The 20,424-nt window shown below is 42.5% G+C and overlaps 1 protein-coding gene across 4 annotated transcripts in view; it reads left to right on the top strand.

The window, feature by feature from the left end:
- The window catches only part of LOC123504574 (transcription cofactor vestigial-like protein 2), an 84,891-nt gene that overhangs the window by 13,540 nt on the left and 50,927 nt on the right, over nt 1–20,424 (top strand). Inside the window, exon 1 of one of the 4 annotated variants that reach the window (XM_045255188.1) lies at nt 19,428–19,793. The exons of 1 other annotated variant lie outside the window; for it this stretch is intronic. The gene's annotated coding sequence lies outside the window, so the exon portion shown is untranslated. Of the gene's footprint in view, nt 1–19,427; nt 19,923–19,972 lie in introns of those variants that run through there. 2 more of the 4 variants (XM_045255189.1, XM_045255190.1) reach the window with 2 other exon arrangements.

Below are 20,424 nucleotides of genomic sequence, written 5' to 3'. Positions count from 1 at the left end.
TGTGGTGAGTGAGTGAGTGAGTGAGTGAGTTTGGTTTAATTATCACGTAGAGTTTGTTGGTGATTCTGTATATGGTTGGCTTATTAGGTGTGTGTGTGTGTGTGTGTGTGTGTGTGTGTGTGTGTGTGTGTGTGTGTGTGTGTGTGTGTGTTCTCGTATCATTATTGCTATTGAGACTGATGTTATTGTGTGTGTGTGTGTGTGTGTGTGTGTGTGTGTGTGTGTGTGTGCGTTCTCCTCGTATCATTATTGTTATTAAGACTGATGTTGTTATTATTATTATTATTATTATTATTATTATTATTATTATTATTATCATTATTACTACTACAACTACTACTACTGCTACTACTACTACTACTACTACTACTACTACTATTACTACTACTACTACTATCGAATAAAACTGAGGCGTTAAGGGAAGCTGCAAGAACCCGCCAGACCTTCACGTGTTGGTTGCTATATGAAACAGACCTTCCCATTTACAAAACCATCCAACAATAACAATGCAGAGAAATAAGACCGATCTATTTACATTTGATCTACATAAACGCTAAACCCTTTAAACTTATACGTAATTGACTATTTGCTTTACCATTCTAATTTTTCTTGAGTTTGGAAGTGTAACCAGCGCAGGAAAACATTCATTTGTGTAAAGATGAATAAGCCATTTAGAACAACAAACGGTAAATGAAGGTGCTTAAACTAAACCTAACCTAACCTAACCGTGGTACAGCGGAACCATGCGTGCTTTGAGGTCCGACGGGTCTCTCGGGTTCGAATCCTGTCCACGGTCCGAGTGTAGGTTGGGCTTCCTCACTCAGGGCAACGGTTTCCTAGCGGGTGGGCTTTGGGATAGGAGGTACCCCAAAAAGTATCCCTTTTAGCCCAGAAATTCCCGTGAAAAACCCACGTGGTATAAATTAAAAAGAAAATATATATGAATATCAATATCACCATCATTATCACCACCACCACCATCACCACCACCATCATCATATCGCTAATACGTCTGCCTTACTGACTTTTCATCATTCTGTATCTATTTTGTATCCATCATTCATCGTCTTCCGTTAATGATATCTTACTTATCGTTGCATGAATACGTAGTCTCAATATACAAACGATTATCGCGTCTACATATACGCACACAAATATTTTCTTCAATCTCCGGAAGACCAAGTTTTGCCTCGTAAGAACAACTGACAAAACTCATGAATCGCGTTATCACTAAAACATTCCATGAACTTAGAAAGGAAATGACTTAGGAGGAACAAGTAAGCAAGAAAAGTCTCTCTCTCTCTCTCTCTCTCTCTCTCTCTCTCTCTCTCTCTCTCTCTCTCTCTCTCTCTCTCTCTCTCTCTCATACATAATTTAGTGGGTGTATAAGTGCTCCAGCTCGGTCGCTAATTAATAAACAGATAGACACTAAGCACCTGGCTAGCGACTTTACTGCCTCCCACACCTGTTTTATTACGCCCCTCGCTACTACCTGTGTGTGTGTGTGTGTGTGTGTGTGTGTGTGTGTGTGTGTGTGTGTGTGTGTGTGTGTGTGTGTGTGTTTACATGAGATTTCTTGTTTGCTGTTTGATGTTATTTTCTTTATTTTCTTTCTTTTGTAGATGTGTGTAAAATCATGAACAAGACGGTGAAAAGAAAAGAAAAGGTGTAAACGATTAGAAATTTCTTGATCTATTCAACCACGAACTAAGTATCAAGAAAGCTTGTATAAATAATAAAAAAGTGACGAATATTTAAGACTTTATCCATGAGCTTTTGAAATTATATGCGATTTATTCACGTTTAATTGATTCATGACTGCAAAGATATAGCAATTTCGAAAACTAGTGTCTGTGTCTTTTCTTAAACAGTTATTGTTAGGTTTATCCCTCGTACATCTTAATAATGCTCGTAATTAACATCACACTCCTAACAGATCATTCAAAATAATTAAAGAACAGTTAGTCTCTCTCTCTCTCTCTCTCTCTCTCTCTCTCTCTCTCTCTCTCTCTCTCTCTCTCTCCACACAACAGTTCAGACGAGTGCTGGACCTGTGCATTAACAAAGTTCCACTGAACAGATAAGTGGCACCCCCCGCGGCGCTTCTTCCCGAGGGCGACATACTGGTGCTGGCCGCTGGAGCTTTCTGGCGGCCAAACTACTCCTACATTCCCCTTACAGACGCAGCAGGCGGCGGTGCGTGCAGTGCTGGGCCGGGAAGCTGCACCAACTGTCTTATCTTCCTCAGACAAAGATGTTAATGAGAATCGAAGAATATTAGTTGGTTCAATAATGAGGCGATGTTAATGAGAGACGCATGAGCTTTATTGATTCCAGGAAATATGACCATGCTATGCTAATGGTCTGATGATGATGGTAATGATGTTAGTGACAAGCCCGGGACAGTTGTGTCTTGTTTAATCAGTTAAGAGTGACTGATAATTCTGTGTTAGTTAAAGGGTTACTCTTGTGTTGTATTTGTTTTTTCATCACTGCATTTATTTTGTATCTATCATTCATCGTCTTGTATTTATGGTTTCCTATCTATTGTTGTGAAAGTATATAGCATTAACAATACAAATAATTATCATTTCTGCATATAACTTTACTGATGTAACGACATGTAGTCAGAATCTTTATTGCAGCAATAAGATTAGTTTCGCATTATGTTAAGGCACTTACAGAGTATATGTAGTTTTATGAATTAACATGAAATTATTAGATGTAAGTAACTTTGACAAACAAATCATTCATGAAAAACTTTGTATTTTTGTCATTGCAATGTGCCCATTATGCGACTTATGCCAGGCACACGCAGACACAATATTGATGATAAACACTAAAATCATTTGAAGCTTTTTCAAGAGAGCAACGATGCGAACACACACACACACACACACACACACACACACACACACACACACACACACACACACACACACACTCACCAGATATAAATATAAAGTCAAGGTGATCCGTCCAGCAACAAGAAATCAGAAAAAAAAAAGTCTTGTGTGGGGTGCGCGGCTGCCGCAGTGTCACGGGCATTATCAGAGCAGCCATCTGTCCCCTAGAAACACAGGGTCCTGATAGCGGAGGGACAAATGGAGGGCGTCCCTGGCCTGACATCCCCCTACCTTGTCCTCCCCTGATACAGTGATACCACCTTGCCACCCCCCAGACCGCCCTGAGAACTGCCCCGCGCCTCACGACAGTCCGTCATCCCAGGGCCGCGGGAGCCAGATTCCTTCCAAACCGTATTTAGTTCGTGTCATTCACGGCGCGGCGTTATTTATGGTTCCCGGGTGACGGACGCTGCCTCGTGCTCTGTTGGTTTGGAGAGGAAGGTGCGAAATGGGCGTGGCTCGGCTACTGAAGGTCATTTTTAACGTTTTTAGAATTCAACAGCAATGTGCGAAAGGCTGCTGACTTGTTGAGATGGTTCCAAATACACTAGAGGCGTGTTGCTTACGTGTCTGTATCGCTTCATTGAAATAGATCAAGTTTATGTTTAGTTGCTGTGGAAATGAATTAATGGGGGAAAAGACTGTTTCCCAAGATTCCATTTGTCCTTGGAGTTAGTCAAAGAAAGAGAGAGAGAGAGAGAGAGAGAGAGAGAGAGAGAGAGAGAGAGAGAGAGAGAGAGAGAGAGAGAGAGAGAGAGAGAGAGAGAGAGAGAGAGAGAGAAATTAATGTTTTTTTTTTGCACTGAACTGAATATTTTAGAGGCTATAGCAACATCATCTTTCCGCAAGCTTCCTCCCAGACACACATTTCTTCCCTCTCTTACACCGAATATTGCACAATTTTCCAGCTGAGCGTTACATGAAGTGGTGAGTGACGATGGTGATGATTACGGTGACGACAGTAACTGGTGACAGCGTCGATGGTGATGAACGGAGAAGTGATACGAGTGGTTTCTCTGGTGGGGAGGGGAATGGGAAGGAGGGAGAGGGGGGAGAGGGGGCAGCGTCTTGAGAGCAGGTGGACCAGCGCCTTCCCATACCCCCTCCCTCGCTCATCCCCCACCACTGCCCCTCCATCGCCACTCCACCCCCACATTCCACCATTCCTAAGACCGGGCACGGAATGTCGCCCCCCTCCCCCCCTCCGACACCACTCCTCAACTGCCCCTCCTGCCCTCTCGTCTTTCCCTGGTCACCTCCCCACCCTTCCCCTCCTCCCCTCCCCAACACGGCCTCACCTGAGAAAGCTGAACTATCACCCAGCGTCTACACCCACCTATCTATTCACCCAACCTTGTCATCCAGGCCGTATATTTGCCTATCCACCTTCATCATCCACCTGCTGTGTAAATCCTTGCATCCACCTCGAGTGTTCTTGTTGTATATAGACATCCACTGGTGTGTTCATCCAGTGTCATGTTCTTATTCATTTACATACTGGGATTTCCTTTCATTTTCATTTTTTTTATCGCTTATTTGAGTTTTCTTTTGCTTAATAGTAATATATTTGTGATTTTTAAGTATCTTACCTACTATTACTTTTACTACTACTGCTGCTACTACTACTACTACTACTACTACTACTACTACTACTACTACTACCATTCCATCTGTTCTGTTTCTACCTCTATTACCACTACTATTTGCGATCTTTTTAAGTATTTTACTACTGCTACTACTATTACTACTACTACTACTACTACTACTACTACTACTACTACTACTACTACTACTACTACTACTACCTTGATCTCCCTAATAATAACAATTACACGTTGCTATGGTTTTTAAATACCCTATCTACCTCCGCTTAGTATGCGTGGATTCCGCACTACTACTATCACTACTGTTACTATCTCCCTCCACCACCACCACCACCACCACCACCACCATCACCATCCTTCGAGTGTGGTGGTGGTGAAGACATTCCGCACGTAACCCCAAGTGTGACTACGTTGCTACTGAGATGTGGCCTTCCTCTCCCCACTCACTCACTCACTCACTCACTCATATTTTTTTTTTTTGCTTCATCTTCTCTCACTGCATTTTTGACACTTCCTCTTTCTCTCCTGACTCATTAATTTACTCATTCACTCAATTTTTTTCTCTCACTCATTTATTTTACACTGATTTTTGTGTTCTTGCTTTTCCTGTTTCACTTCAATTTCATACTTTTTTTTTCATGATTGCCTACTCGCTCACTCATTCTTTATTTCATTCTATTTTTTTATTATATATATATATATTTTTTTTACCTCAATCGTTTTACTGATCTTTCTATTTTTCCTCTACCAGTTTCGTCCAAATCTCTCACATTTTTTTCTTTTTCATACTGTCCTCTTTTCATATCGCTCTGTCACTTACTTTCCAAACCTCTCTCTCTCTCTCTCTCTCTCTCTCTCTCACACACACACACACACACACACACACACACTTTCAACTCCTAACTCAATATATTTTTTTTTCATTTGTCATTCCATCTCACTTTCTACCAAATCATTGTTATTTTCAGACAATCTCTCCTTGATTCTTTTCTCACTTATTTTCTTGACCCTCATCTTTGCTCCTCTCTTCCAGGCAGTTAACGTATGATCGTCCCTTTCATCCTTACTTTTTTCACTAGCTTTTACATCTGTTTCTAGAAAGATTGTGCATTTATATCCAGTCAGTTTGTCTCGTCTACCCTCCTCCCTGGTTCTCTTTCTCAATCCCTCTCCTCTTTTTCTTTCCCTTCTTCTCTTTTCTGTCTCCCTCTCCTTCCCTTTTTTTTTTTTTTATCTCCTGTTCACCTGTTCACTCAGGAAAGAGATTATCTAAAAGTTTTCCTCCCCTCTTATTGATTCACATTTTGATCTTTTCCTCCTTTTTTTTTTATTCGCTTTAACTTCGTAAAACCTTCCTTGTTTTCTTCATTTCTTCGTTCTTCTCTTTTCTTTCTATTTTATACAACATCCTCTCTCTCTCTCTCTCTCTCTCTCTCTCTCTCTCTCTCTCTCTCTCTACTTTCCAAAGCCTCATTCCCTCCCACGATGCTATAAAAGTTTCTGCCTCGTTCTACTGAATTCATAATGTCCGAGTAACATCCATTTCTATCCCATTACACCTGTTTTTATGCAGCGCAGGGCAGGAGAGAAAGGTATACGTGAAATGGTAGTAGTAATGGTGGTGGTGGTGGTGGTGGTGGTGGTGGTGGTAGTGATTTGTTGATGTTGTTCGTTAATGTTGTTTCACTTGGTGGTGGTTGTGGTAGTAGTAGTAGTAGTGGTGGTGGTGGTGGTGGTGATGATTTGTTGCTGTTGATTTTTAATGCTGTATCACTCCTGTTGTTGTTCTTGTTACTGTTGCTGCTGCTGCTGTTGTTGTTATTGTTATTATCATTATTGTTGTTATTTTAATTAATATTGTTTTTATTTTTATTGTTATTATTATCATTATTATTATTATTATTATTTTCTTTATTACTATCATCATTATTATTATATTTCATTATTATTATTATTATTATTATTATTATTATTATTATTATTATTATTATTATTATTATTATTATCATTATTATGATCATCATCATCATTATTATCATTATTATTATCATTATCATTATTACTATTACTTTTCTTCTTCCTCTTCCTCCTCTCCCTCTTCTTCATTGTCCTCGTCCTCGTCCTCGTCCTCCTCCTTTTCCTCCTCCTCCATTTTCTAATCTTCTATAATTATTTTGATTATTATCATGATCAAATGATCATGATCATCAACATCTCCCTTCCCATCATATTCTAGGTCTGGACTGACTCTCTCTCTCTCTCTCTCTCTCTCTCTCTCTCTCTCTCTCTCTCTCTCTCTCTCTCTCTCTCTCTCTCTCTTCTGGTCACTTTATAGGAATGTCACACGGGGGTCAGACAGAGAGGCTGGCCGTGGGAACCGTGGCGGCTCATGTGAGGGAGAGGGTTGAGGGAGGAGAGGCAAGAGAGGCTGGGGACAGGTGGGGAGACAAGGCGGGAATGGGAGACGGGGAGGCAAGGTTGGCCTGTGGGCGAGACGGGGAGACAAGGCGGGGCTGCGCGGCCTATGGTTCACACAGGCCGGAGTAGAGACAATGGGTGGGCAGCGAGGGAAGGCGGAAAAAAAATAGTAAAACATATCCCAGTTGCTTATTTGTCTACTCGTATTTCGTGTATCAAGATAGGAAAGGGATGGGACTTTTTTGTTCAGGGATGTAGTGTGTTAATTGACAGCTGAGGGGAATGGAAAGAAGAAACACAGGCAAAGGAGAAAAGAAATGTAAAGTAAAAACAGACGCTATCTGCTTATTTTGTATACTCGTATCTTGTGAAGATAGGAAAGAGATAGGATTCTTTTGTTCTGAGCTGCATTGTGTTAATTGACAGATGAAGAGAATGTACAGAAGAAATACGCCAATGAAAAAAAAAATAGGTGGAAAGACGCTATTTGCTTATTTTCTACTCATATCACGGATTTTTTTTTTTTTTTGCATGCGCTCTGTTGTGTGGACTGACAGCCAAAGAGAAGATAAACATACAGTGGAGAAAATCGCAAATTTTGTGAGATATTACTTAATTTACTCCCGTCTCCCATAGTACCGAGAGTGTAGGAAGGGGAAATTATTTCTGTAAGGGAGTGTAGTGAGTGAAATACACCATGAAGAATAATAAAATCATCATAATTTTCGACAAATATAATACGTCACAGTGGCGGACTTTACACTCGCATCCTATCCGTCAAAAAGCTAGAATAAATTTTCGAAAAAAACACCATAGAAAGATTATAGTATTCGGTTAGAAAAAACGAGATAAAACAAGTTGTATTTCCTTACGTTTGCTGAGTAAAATGCACGAAAGTTGCTTTATCATTTGTTTTCACTCGTATCATAATTTTCAAGAAGGAAATGAAAATGGGAATGGAAATAATAACTTCGCGGGGTATGAATGCATTAAAACACACATTATTTTCTCACTTCGTGCATGTGACAGTAAAGGAGGAGAAACACTTGTATATCGATTAAATGCTCCCATGCTGCACCACAGGAAAGATTTGAATTTTTTGCAGATGTCATGAAGTATACATTTTTTTTTTTAATAATAAAGAGGTCTTGTACCCATTCACTATACTACTATGTAAACTTGTATTTGTTTGGGTCTATAAAACTAACGAATCATTTAAAATACGTATGGATTATTTTTTTCTTTAATCATCACGAATTTATAGACATACTTTTTACTAAATTCACTGAAGCATTTCTATGGACCCCTCCACGCTAAAAAAAAAAGAAAAAAAAAAAAAGAAAGACAATATGAACCTCTTATCCTTTAATATCTCTTCTGCCCTAACGCAAACAACCTAAAGCCGTAGTGTAGGTGTTACTCAGCACGTGTATTCACTTACCCACTATGATTACATTCCCATTCACTCTTGCACTAATAATGGGTAGCTTTATAAACCTTGGAAACTGCCTGTAGTGTTGAAATGATCAAGTAGGAAGCTGAAAAGACACCTCTATTTATGAATTTTTCACCTCGTACATCTTTCCATTGCCTGTGAAGGGAAGACAGTGGTCGTGGGGCTGTAAGAGGGACGAGGGTCACAAGTCATCATTTAGAAAAGCTAATCACAATGCAATTCATAAACCTGAACAGACAAGAGGTAGACGTGCTCATGATGGGAAAGGAAGAGGAGGAGGAGGAGGAGGAGTAGGAGGAGGAGGAGGAGGAGGAGGAGGAGGAGGAGGAGGAGGAGGAGGAATACAAAAGGAAGTCCAAACAGCAACAGACCTCGAGGTCCCTACGACTGTTTGGGTAACTCTTCTATTCTAACTATCAGTGAGACAGGAGGAGGAGGAGAAGGAGGAAGAGGAGGAGGAGGAGGAGGAGGAGAAGGAGGAGGAGGAGGAGGAGGAGGAGGAGGAGGAGGAGGAGGAGGAGGAGGACGACGACGACGACGACGACGAAGACAACGACGATGAAGAAAAGGAAGAGATGCAGGATAAGAGAGCGGGAGTAGCAGTACTAAAAATGATAATAATAAATTTCTAATTAAATTTTGTAAAATAGCAAAAGAAAAAGAGAAAGAACTAGAGGTGGAAAGTTTACTAATGCAGGAATACAGTTATGGAAATCCCATCAGTGCATCAGTGTGTGCGTATAGTAGTAACAACTGTAATCACTTTCAGTATATCTACGTGGGTTATCTACAGAGACAGCAACGTATAGAAAAATGGACATCCCTTCCCTTCACACACAAAAATAGACACCCTTCCCTTCACATACAAAATACACACCCTTCTCTTCACCCACAAAAAGAACTAAAACAAAGCTACCACAAAAAAAGGGTAAAAAGTTATGCATGTGCTTCAGCGTGTACTCAAATGTGTACTAAAAAGTGTACTCCAGCAGTCCCGCCTCATTAGCCAGCGGTTCATGTGGCCAGTGTCCATCCAGGGGCGGCGGGGCGTGACGGGCGGGTGTCCCCAGGTCCCTAGTCTCACTCCATGTCCCTAGCGAGTGGCTCTGTCCCCCTGTCTGTTTCTTTGTCTCTCTTTTCTACGTTTGTGTGCTGGTTTCCTTATTCTTAGTTCATCTGTCTCTAGTCCTTGTGTGTTTCTTTGTTCCTAATTCCTACATCATTTACTTATAGTTTCCTAATTTCTAGTTAAATCTGATTTTGGTTTTCAGTTTCCCTGTCTAAGGTTCTTTCCTCACCGTCCATTGTTCCTTTTACTATCCGTGGTTCTTTCTCTCCTTTCCTCTCTCTCTCCTCTATTTCTCTCTCTCTCTCTCTCTCTCTCTCTCTCTCTCTCTCTCTCTCTCTCTCTCTCTCTCTCTCTCTCTCTACGTCTCCTTTTCTCCTTGTTCTACTCTTACATCTCCTCTTTATCCTTGTTCCTAGTTCTTCTTATTCTGATCCACACTCCTGCTCCTCTCCTGTCTCCGAGTTTCGTATTTCTATTCTTGTTCCCACCTTGGCCATCTCCAACCTCTCTTCTCCCTTTGCCCCATCTCTCCTTTCCTCTCCCTCTCTCTCCCCTCTCCCCTCCCATTCCACATCACAAATTTCCAAGCTTTTAATGGATGTGTACCAGACTTTCCCTCACGTTCCTTTCCCTCGATCCCTCCTCCTCCTCTTCCTTTCTCGCTTCCCTTCCTCCTCACACCGACGGACGCCAGAAAAAGTCACCTTCCTAGGCGGTGTAATTCTTAAGGAAAAGTCGGATTGTATTTTTCTATTTTTTTTGCACTGTGTGGATGAATATGACAAGGAGACCAAGCGACAAGGACGGAGAGAAGCATGTTGTTTTGTGAATAAATGTTTAATAAGTTTAGTAGGTTGCAATAAGCGCACTGATTGTAACTAATTGAGATGTAGACGTTGTAAAGATCAGTCTCTGCATTCAATCTGTTCTGTACTTTGTTGTTTTGAAAGTACTATACGAGTATGATTTGTGTATTTGTAGGCATTCTTCTGCCTTAACCCTTCCATTACTGGGATGTATTTTTTACCTTGAGTTTTGGGTGTGGTTAAACGATTTTATTTACATTACCAAAGGTTTATGGAGTGTCAGAAGATTAATGGTCCAGAGTATTCACTGTTTTAATCCCTACATGAGTTTCTGAAGCTGTACAAACTCACCTAATAGTAACTAGAATAAATATGAAACTGTGTCATGATAGTGAAGGGGGTTAACATTAAGGTTGCATAGACGTGAATGATAAACTCGTTAAAAAACAAAGGAGAAAATAAGCAAGTACAAATTTTGTACATCAATACGGCATGGAGGAGGACTAACTAGTTTATTCCAAGGTTAATCCATACCTTGGAATGACGAGTGTAGGAGACGAGATTACAGAGCAGCAGATACCGACGTGATGCGATGTGCTGGTGTGTGCACGTCACTACTGTGAGAAAACCTAGCTTTGTGAAAGGATGGATGGTCATGTAAGGAGATTATGGTGGTAGTGCTATGCAAGAGGCATGACTATACTAACTCAGACTACTGAAACAAATCAATTACATATATGTTCTCTCAGACTTTCTCGTAATGGAACAGAGGCTGTTGCTGTTGCTGTTGTTGATGGTAATGATAATAGAAATAAACAACAACGATGCAAAGACAACATGGTAGACGAAATTCTGATAAATGATATTCTTAATTTAGAATATATTCATAGTTATGGTAGGGAAAGTTGTTCCAACTGCAAAGTAGTAGCGGAGTTTTTCTTAATCAACATGGCGATCTAACCATTGGAGATACACATAACAGAGAACACAAAGCGAGCGACACGGCACCACCCCGTGATGAGAGGGAGATGAATGCCTGGAATAGCGTCGCAAACACCGTATAATGCATCATAGAAATAAAAGTACGTTAAGAACCGTATTAATGTCAACCATTATAGTATACGCACGCAAAATCTATTGAAGAAGAAGTAGCGCATTTTGCCAACATAATAAAAGCAACTCACCGTGGAGTTAACGACCTTAGACAAGAAAGGACGGAAAAAAAAAGAAAAAAAAAAACTCATCACAATGCAGCAAGCCACAGCCAAGCACGGCGGGAACACCCTGCAGCAGCACTGCCAGCGGAGGATGGTGAGGCCAGGAAGGCAAAGGGGAAGCGCTGAAGTGTCACGTGTCAGTCTGCACCAAGCCTGGACCATAAACACACGGCTGAGTTTTCCGTATTGTCAGTAAAGGAGATAAATGGCAACATAAAGATTCTACTGAGAAACTGTGGACTGTAAAGCATAGCGCAAGAAATTGGTGTTGCATAACAACAGAAAGGAAGAGGTTAACATTCCAGGCATTCTATGCAGCGCAAGATGGCAAGGTAAGCGAGTACACTAATACCGCCAGATTAAAGATGATAAGGGAACAGAGACACAAACCTGGAGACTGACCACTAAATACACTACTTTAATATAACACGTTTACCATTAAATCTGTACTACGGTTACCCGAGCACACGCCATTTATTTGTAGATTTACTACACAAACCAACATGTACCCTCCTTCAGCGGTGAAAGACGCCCACTCGTAGCTAGCAGGGTACACGCGGCCCACCGCCCGGCGCCACAGACGACCGACACTCAGATCGCTAAACACTTCATGACGGAAAAAAATAAAATGGCAGCATGAAGGTTAGCATCCATATGCCGCGGCCGGCGGATACAGCAGTACAGCACTGGCTGCCTCACTCTGGACCGGCATTCAGCAGCCGGCGATGACAGCAACACGCCGTTCCTCGCTCCCGTGGGCCCTCGCCCTACCGCAGCCTCGTGATAGCAGCGCCGCGCGGCACGATAATGTGGACACCACGACCAGCAGCCGCACCGCGCCGGGATGCTCCGTATAGCCAGGATGATAAAGTCGGCATAGGACACATTGCTGCCGTGCCCAGTGATCCGTGCTGCCCGGCCCCGCTGCTGCGTGTTCACCGGGGTGTGGAAAAACAGCAGTTGGTCCCCTCTGGATATACCAACCCGTGGAGAAGGGGAGCTGGGCGGTAGGGGGGAAGATGGGGAGTGGAGGCAGGAGGGAATGAGGTCCTCAGAGCGTGTTATAATGATGGCGATGGGGCTGAGGCAGGGACGGGCGATATCTCCAGCCAAGGGGACGCGGCTGCGACCACGGGGAGACAGTGGCGGCCATTGTTCCGTGGTCAGACTCAGAGGTCACGCATGTCAATTAACTTGATCTAAAAATGTGGTTCCAAGAGACTGGGGGACTTTTGTCTCATATCGCTTGATACATGAAATTATAGGAAGGAATATTTTGTGCATCGTCAACAGCAGCATCAAGACGGCACAGTGAAGACGCGTCTCAGCCACACAAAGACTGCCTCGCCTCGCCTCGCCTCGCCTCGCCTCGCCTCCCTCGTGCACTGCCAACATAGAATTGCATGCCGCGGTGAAAGTCCCTCGCGAAGGACAATTTTTCCGGCAATTTGACCGTAATCACAGACCCAGATGGTGACTATTAAGCCAGCCAGACCTTTTTTCATTTAACAGTCGAGCTAATTTATGAGATTGGTAAGCGGTAATTTGCTTTCCTTTAGTGTATCGTAAAGCATGTTTTCGGTAGTGGTCCACTTTCAAAGGTACATTTCAATTTTCAAAAATACATTTCCTACTATCAATATTCATGGCAGGTGTTCTTTTCCATTTAGTAGTCGAAGTAATTTATGAGATTGATAACCAGTAATTTGCTTCGCTTTAGTGTACCATAAAGGAACATATAACCTGTTTTCGGTAGTGGTTCAGCTTCCACAGGCACACTTCAGTCCTTGAGAATATGTTCCCCATCACCAATACTCACTTGAGCCGAGAGCACTCATGCCTGACCGCCGCACTTGTGTGTCAGTCAAGGGAACTGACCAGCAAGTCCTCGCCACGCGATAGAATCTTTCAATCCTAACTAACATTTTTCTGGCGAACAGCACAGGTTTCTTTTGAAGTAATTACAACGACCATTAATTTCCACAGGAGCGTTACACGTCGACAATGATAAAGGTAATGCTTGAACTATACAGTCACCCGGACAGTTGTCGCTCCTTGTGGGTTTTCCAGTGCTCGTGGTTGAGTTAATTTTTGTATTTTCAGGAAAGAGAAATCTAAACCAAATAACACATAACATTGTTTTCTCTTATTGTTGGTGTGTCCTGCTCTTTAAAACAAGGGAACGACTGTTAATGATCAATTCAGAAAGTCCTGTGTTGCATCGGAAGGCTTACTTTTTCCATCATTGCACTATTTTCCAATACTTTATAACAGATGATGTGACGAAACCTATTGCTGAGTATATAGTGTGTGTGTGTGTGTGTGTGTGTGTGTGTGTGTGTGTGTGTGTGTGTGTGTGTGTGTGTGTGTGTGTGTGTGTGTGTGTGTGTGTGTGTGTGTGTGTGTGTGTGTGTGTGTGAGAGTGTGAGAGAGAGAGAGAGAGAGAGAGAGAGAGAGAGAGAGAGAGAGAGAGAGAGAGAGAGAGAGAGAGAGAGAGAGAGAGAGAGAGAGAGAGAGAGAGAGAGAGAGAGAGAGAGAGAGAGAGAGAGAGAGAGAGAGAGAGAGAGAGAGAGACAGACAGAGAGGGAGGGGCGAACGATCAACAAACAGATACAGACATAGACTCTTCATTCCTTCATTACGGCTCTGGGATCACCGAGGCTCAGGTCTCCGTGGTGAAGGAAACGAGGCTGCCGTGTGGCGTCACCCTCGCCGTAACCACAGGCCGCTGGAGGCTGAGAAGTGGCGGCGCGAGGGGTGGCAGGGGAAGAGACACAGGGACGGGCTCTTATTGATCTTCTTAAAGTGGAGACCATGTTCTACCAGCGGGCCGCTCTTAGTACGTGGTGGTTGTGCTGATTATGAGAGCTATACGAGACGGTGCGATTTTCAGTGATATTAATGTTTTTTTTTATGTAGAGAAGACTAACCTATAGAGTAACAACAGGCATATACAGGAAAGCCCACTGAAGATCAAAGTCAAAGGCTTATCCGGTATCTGAGGAAATGGACGTAAAGGGGTTGCAGGAAAGAGATGATACAATAATCTGTCGTTTGGTATAGATCGTAAAGTATAACCGTCATTACAGGAGTGAATGGTAATGTAGCCGAGTAGGTGAGAATGGTGCGCATCTGAATGTAATGGTGAGTTTCTACGTTGGTGAGTGGTGAGTTCAAGTGATGGATGAGGAAGAGAGTGTCTGAGAGTGAGAATGGTGGTCATGTTAATGTAATGATTCAATTATTCTATGAGTGTTAGTTGAAGTATAGCAGACCATGTGGAAAGATAAGGTTAATAAGGTATATAGTCAGGAGAAAGATGAGATATAAGACGAGTATCATACGAGATAACATTTTATATAGGGAAAGTGATGGTGAGGGAGATGCTTTCGATACAATAGTGACTACCATTGGCTACTGTAACATTTAACAAATAACCATCTATAACTACCACATCATCTACATAAGGTTGACTAAGTGTTCTGGTGTAGTTATAATGCGGAGATTAAAGAGCTGCTTTTTTTTCGCAGTAATTATATGCGCAGGATACTGAAACACTTCATAAATAACACTAACTACTTCATAAATAACCCTCTAACTGCTACAACTTCTGCACAAGCTTAACCTAATGTTCCGATACAAGGAGAAGGTAGTTCCAAAGGACATCTCTGCCAGCAAAACCAATGATTAGGTAGTTCAAATCATGTCAGGTTGGTTTTCCTGTTTAATTTTGAAGGAAACATTTTTAAGTTTTTCTCTTATTCTTTGCTTTACTCATGTTTTCTTGCTCTGATTTCCTGACATACATAAATAATGGAATACTTTTTTTAGAGATTGATGATTAAGGTCAAGTGAAAGTAATATAAACTGTCTACCATGCACCTTTGAAGAGACTTAGGAAGGAGAAAACTAGTACCAAAACAGAAAGGAAAAATCAATGGTTGTAGCTTGCCTTAGTATTTATTATTTTGTCTCACTAAAGCCATCTGTGGTGGGTTCTATTCCTGCTTCATTTCAGGAGCGGCATTTTGAACATAAGGCGTATACGAGTTAATAATTTATGTATTAATCTATCTATCTATCTATCTATTCATCTATCTATCTCTCTATCTATTTATCTATCTACCAATCAAAAACCTTTCTCTTGTCCATTTATGATTGAGGTGACTGTACTTGTAATATGAAGGAAGGAAAATGAAAATATAAATGCAGAAAGAAAATTGCAAACATTAAGTTCGAATTATGCTTTTGAGTTTGTGATTTTTCTTTTCAATCTCAGTGCAAAAAAAAAACCATTAATTACTCTCTCTCTCTCTCTCTCTCTCTCTCTCTCTCTCTCTCTCTCTCTCTCTCTCTCTCTCTCTCTCTCTCTCTCAAGCCCTCAGATTTTTCTCTGGAAATTAGAAAAAAGGCAAGAGAGAGGAGGAGGAGGAGGAGGAGGAGGAGGAGGAGGAGGAGGAGGAGGAGGAGGAGGAGGAGGAGGAGGAGGAGGAGGAGGAGGAGGAGGAGGAGGAGGAGGAGGAGGAGGAGGAGGAGGAGGAGGAGGAGGGAAGAAGGAGAAGGAGAAGAAGGAGAAGGAGAAGGAGGAGGAGGAGGAGGAGGAGGAGGAGGAGGAGAAGGAGAAGGAGGAGGAGGAGGAGGAGGAGGAGGAGGAGGAGGAGAAGAAGGAGAAGGAGAAGGAGGAGGAGGACGAATAAGAAGAAGAAGAGAGGAGGAGGAGGAGGAGGAGGAGGAGGAGGAGAAGGAGAAGGAGAAGGAGAAGGAGAAGGAGAAGGAGAAGGAGAAGGAGAAGGAGGAGGAGGACGAAGAAGAAGAAGAAGAGGAGGAGGAGGAGGAGGAGGAGGAGGAGGAGGAGGAGGAGGAGGAGGAGGAGGAGGAGGAGGAGGAGGAGGAGGAGGAGGAGGAGGAGGAGGAGGAGGAGGAGGAGGAGGAGGAGGAGGAGGAGGAGGAGGAGGAGGAGGAGGAGAAGGAGAAGGAGAAGGAGAAGGAGAAGGAGAAGGAGGAGGAGGACGAAGAAGAAGAAGAAGAGGAGGAGGAGGAGGAGGAGGAGGAGGAGGAGGAGGAGGAGAAGAAGGAGAAGGAGAAAGAGAAGGAGGAAAAGGAGAAGGAGGAGGAGGAGGAGGAGGAGGAGGAGGAGGAGAAGGAGAAGGAGAAGGAGAAGGAGAAGGAGGAGGACGACGAAGAAGAAGAAGAAGAGGAGGAGGAGGAGGAGGAGGAGGAGGAGGAGGAGGAGGAGGAGGAGGAGGAGGAGGAGGAGGAGGAGGAGGAGGAGGAGGAGGAGGAGGAGGAGGAGGAGGAAGAGGAAGAGGAAGAGGAAGAGGAAGAGGAAGAGGAAGAGGAAGAGGACGAAGAAAAAGAGGAAGAGGACGAAAAAGAAGAAGAGGAGGAGGAGGAGGAGGAGGAGGAGGAGGAGGAGGAGGAGGAGGAGGAGAAGGAGGAGAAGGAGGAGGAGGAGGAGGAGGAGGAGGAGGAGGAGATGGAGGAGTAGGAGGAGGAGGAGGAAAAGACAAAAAATCCACAATATTTTTCCAAGAAAGAATTTCCTAATACCTTCCCTAGATTTGAAAACTCAGAAACTTTTCCTTAATTTTTTTTTCATTCCTCCTCTTCAAAGACAAAGATTTCCTAATTGATCAAGGCCTGTAGTTTTCATTGCGTCTTAAGTGGTGTTGTTTGCAAGAGTTCAGCATCACCACCATTACCATCACTATCATCAATGCCATCACTAACTTTAAATTTTCCTCCCGCAAAACTAAGCTTTAATTCTTCTTTTTTTCCATCTTTTTCCAATCGTTTTCAGTCCTTCCTCAAGCTAAACTCAACCTCATGCACTTCTTCCTTTCTTTAGCTCTTTTCAATCTTCTTTACCTTTCCCCAAGCCACTCTCATCCTCCCTTCTTCCCTTCCTGGCATCTACATCACGAACATCATCTTCAGTTGGGTTTTTAGAGAGCACATCTACATATCTTAAGGTTTCAATAACTTTACCTTCGTTCCTCCGTCTCCAGTTTCTATCACTAACATAAAAAGTAACCTTACAGTTCTGAACAAACTACTTATTGTATTGCACGACTACCTCTCTTGAGAACACCCACAGCACGCCTTGATCTATTTCTCCTATTATTTCTTCCCCTCAAGACATCAACCAACATTCTGAAACTCTTTGGTCTTTCTCCATGACTATTTTCAAAGATCGCAGAGATGATTAGCCGGGTTCTGAGGTGTGTTTTCTTCTTAATATGCTGCTAATCTATCTCAAAGATCATAAAAAAGATTGGTTTAACATTGACTAAAGCCATTTAAAAGAAGCGGTGTTGTTGCGAAGAAGCGTTTGAGACATGGCCCTCAATCTCTTCATTAATCTTTAGACTTATACATAGACTCTTCATAAAGCGAATATAATTGTCTAATCATATCCAACACCATGATGAAATTGTGTCCCAGTACTGAAGGGGTTAATATGGAAGAAATGCTGCTAAAATGACTCAAGAAACGTAAAGAAATTCGTGTAACTTGAACGAAAAGCCTTTTAAAAGAAGTGCGAATGTTGCGCAGAAACGTTTGAGAACATGCCTCTTAAATATACGAATCTTTATCATCACCGTCACCTTCATTATCTTTTGTAACATAGGCGGTGCAAAAGGTAAAGGTTTATAGTCCATCGTGTTCAAAAATGCCCCTATCTACACTGTTCATGGGTGTTTTAAGTAAGACAAGAGGTAAAGATGTGTTTCCAAAGTGTTCCCATGTAAGCGGGTCTGCGTCACTCTGCACTCTATATACCGTGACGAGTGTGAGGGTCGCTCTCTCTCTCTCTCTCTCTCTCTCTCTCTCTCTCTCTCTCAGTGTAAGAGTGTGTGTGTGTGTGTGTGTGTGTGTGTGTGTGTGTGTGTGTGTGTGTGTGTGTGTGTATCCCTTAACCTATATATAATATACAGGATCAAATAAAAAATAAAAAATAAAAAAACACGCATATTAAAAAGAAAGAAAACAATTTGATAGACACGTGCATTTCCTGACCTTAAAATATTTGCCATGAATTCAACACATGCAGATTTTACAGAGCACACACACGCACACACGCACACACACAAAAAAAAGAGCAAATGCAACAATTAACACTATTTCTATCGCTATTACTACTATTTCTATAACGATCACTACTACTACTACTATTACTACTACTATCACTATACTACTACTTGTAATATTATCAACAAGAAATAATTTTAACAATGAAGCAACGAAAATAACCAAAATAACAATAACAATAATGAAAAAAATATATAATGATAATAATAGTGATACATCATTACATTTTTATCAGCAGTACTATTGTCATTATCATCATTATTGTCATTATCACTATTGCTATCATCATCATCATCATCATCATCATCAAAACAAGAGAGACAACAGAAGCAGCAGACAACAGGCTAACAGGCAGGGACGAGGTCGACAGGCAGGGCGGGACACACTGCCTCCCTCTGCCTCAATGACGCCGCTTGCCGCCCCTGCCAGCGGCGGGATCACCTCCAGGAGACGCGGCACTGACGACGACAACGACAAAGACTTTACGATAGCGGGCGAATTCCGAAATGACGACAAAATGGCCGACTTAATGGAGCATTCTTGATGCGGACCGACCTCATAAGCTAATCAAAATGTATAGCCACAATCGAGGCCTCCAGACCCCATTCCCGCCCTCCAGCACACCGCCGCTAGCCAGTCAGCGTGTGGCCGACACTCCATCCCGCCAATGGAAGGCCAGCCAAGGCGGGGTCGGGGTAAGGCGCCGCCCACCAGGTCTGGAGTCCAGGTTATTGATTGGCTGTCGTTGGGTTGCCATGACGACGCGAGAACACTGACTGGGATTAACTTGAAACTATTGGATAAGAGGATAGTCCCGGGAGGAAGATAATAATGGGTATTATCAGTGCAGATTAGTGGGCCGTGATGCAGGTAGGGAGACACACGCCGCCGCCTCCGTCACCGCACTTTTCCCGCCGCGCCTCCCTCATTGAACACTGGAACCCGACGCAACTGGAAAGCTTTGGGGGGAGGGAAAAAAGTCCGCCCGGCATTCTTTCCGCAGCTCTCCCACGCCAAGGAGGAGGGAAAAAAATGAGGCCTGATTGATGAGTGGCCGAGGACTAGGACGGTGCGGCTAATGGCAGATCAAGTTGTTTTGGCTAACCAGGCCCTTAGACAGTGACGTCGGTGAGGTGCAACACTGAAAATACAGGAAAATATAGACAGAGAGCGTTACCTGACTCATGCGGTGGACGGAAGGAAAACATTGCATACATTCTGACAGGTGATGAAAAGAATTATGACAGTGAATGGATAGGACAAGGAAAATGATAAACGGATAAATATAAGTGATACAAAAAAAAGAGACAGAGGGAAAGACAAAATCCATGGAAAGTGTTCGGTTATAAAATGTGTGCGTTATTTTTTTTCCTTCATTATTTTTCATATTATCTTTTATCTATTTTTTTTTTTTTTTTTTTGCCGGTGTTGTGAGATATTGCCATGCGTGTGTGTGTTGTTGTGGTGATGGATGGACAGACTTTATGTGTACGTGTCTCTATTTCTTTATTCATGTTTATTCATATGAGTACGCCGAGGGAATGAAACGTTTAACTATATTGCTTTCCCGGCGAGACAAGACACCACTTCGCCTCACCACCAACCCCAGAATATTTCCACTATCCTTTTAAGACGGCACCACTATTATCACTTCTACACCAGACACACCTGCATCACCACACACATCACCACTTGAATCATATCTTATTTAACATCACTATATCAATTTCCTCATTACTACCTTCACCACACTGCACTACACAAAACAAAAACACCCATTATTACCTGTCCATAATTTTTCAACACCACTCCTACCACTACTACTATCAGACACCACCACCACCATCATAGCTGTT

This window comes from Portunus trituberculatus, chromosome 16 (genome assembly GCF_017591435.1).
Source record: "Portunus trituberculatus isolate SZX2019 chromosome 16, ASM1759143v1, whole genome shotgun sequence".
NCBI lineage: Eukaryota > Metazoa > Arthropoda > Malacostraca > Decapoda > Portunidae > Portunus > Portunus trituberculatus.
The sequence above is the reverse complement of the archived record's forward strand: the minus strand, read 5'-3'. Positions and strand labels throughout refer to the sequence as shown.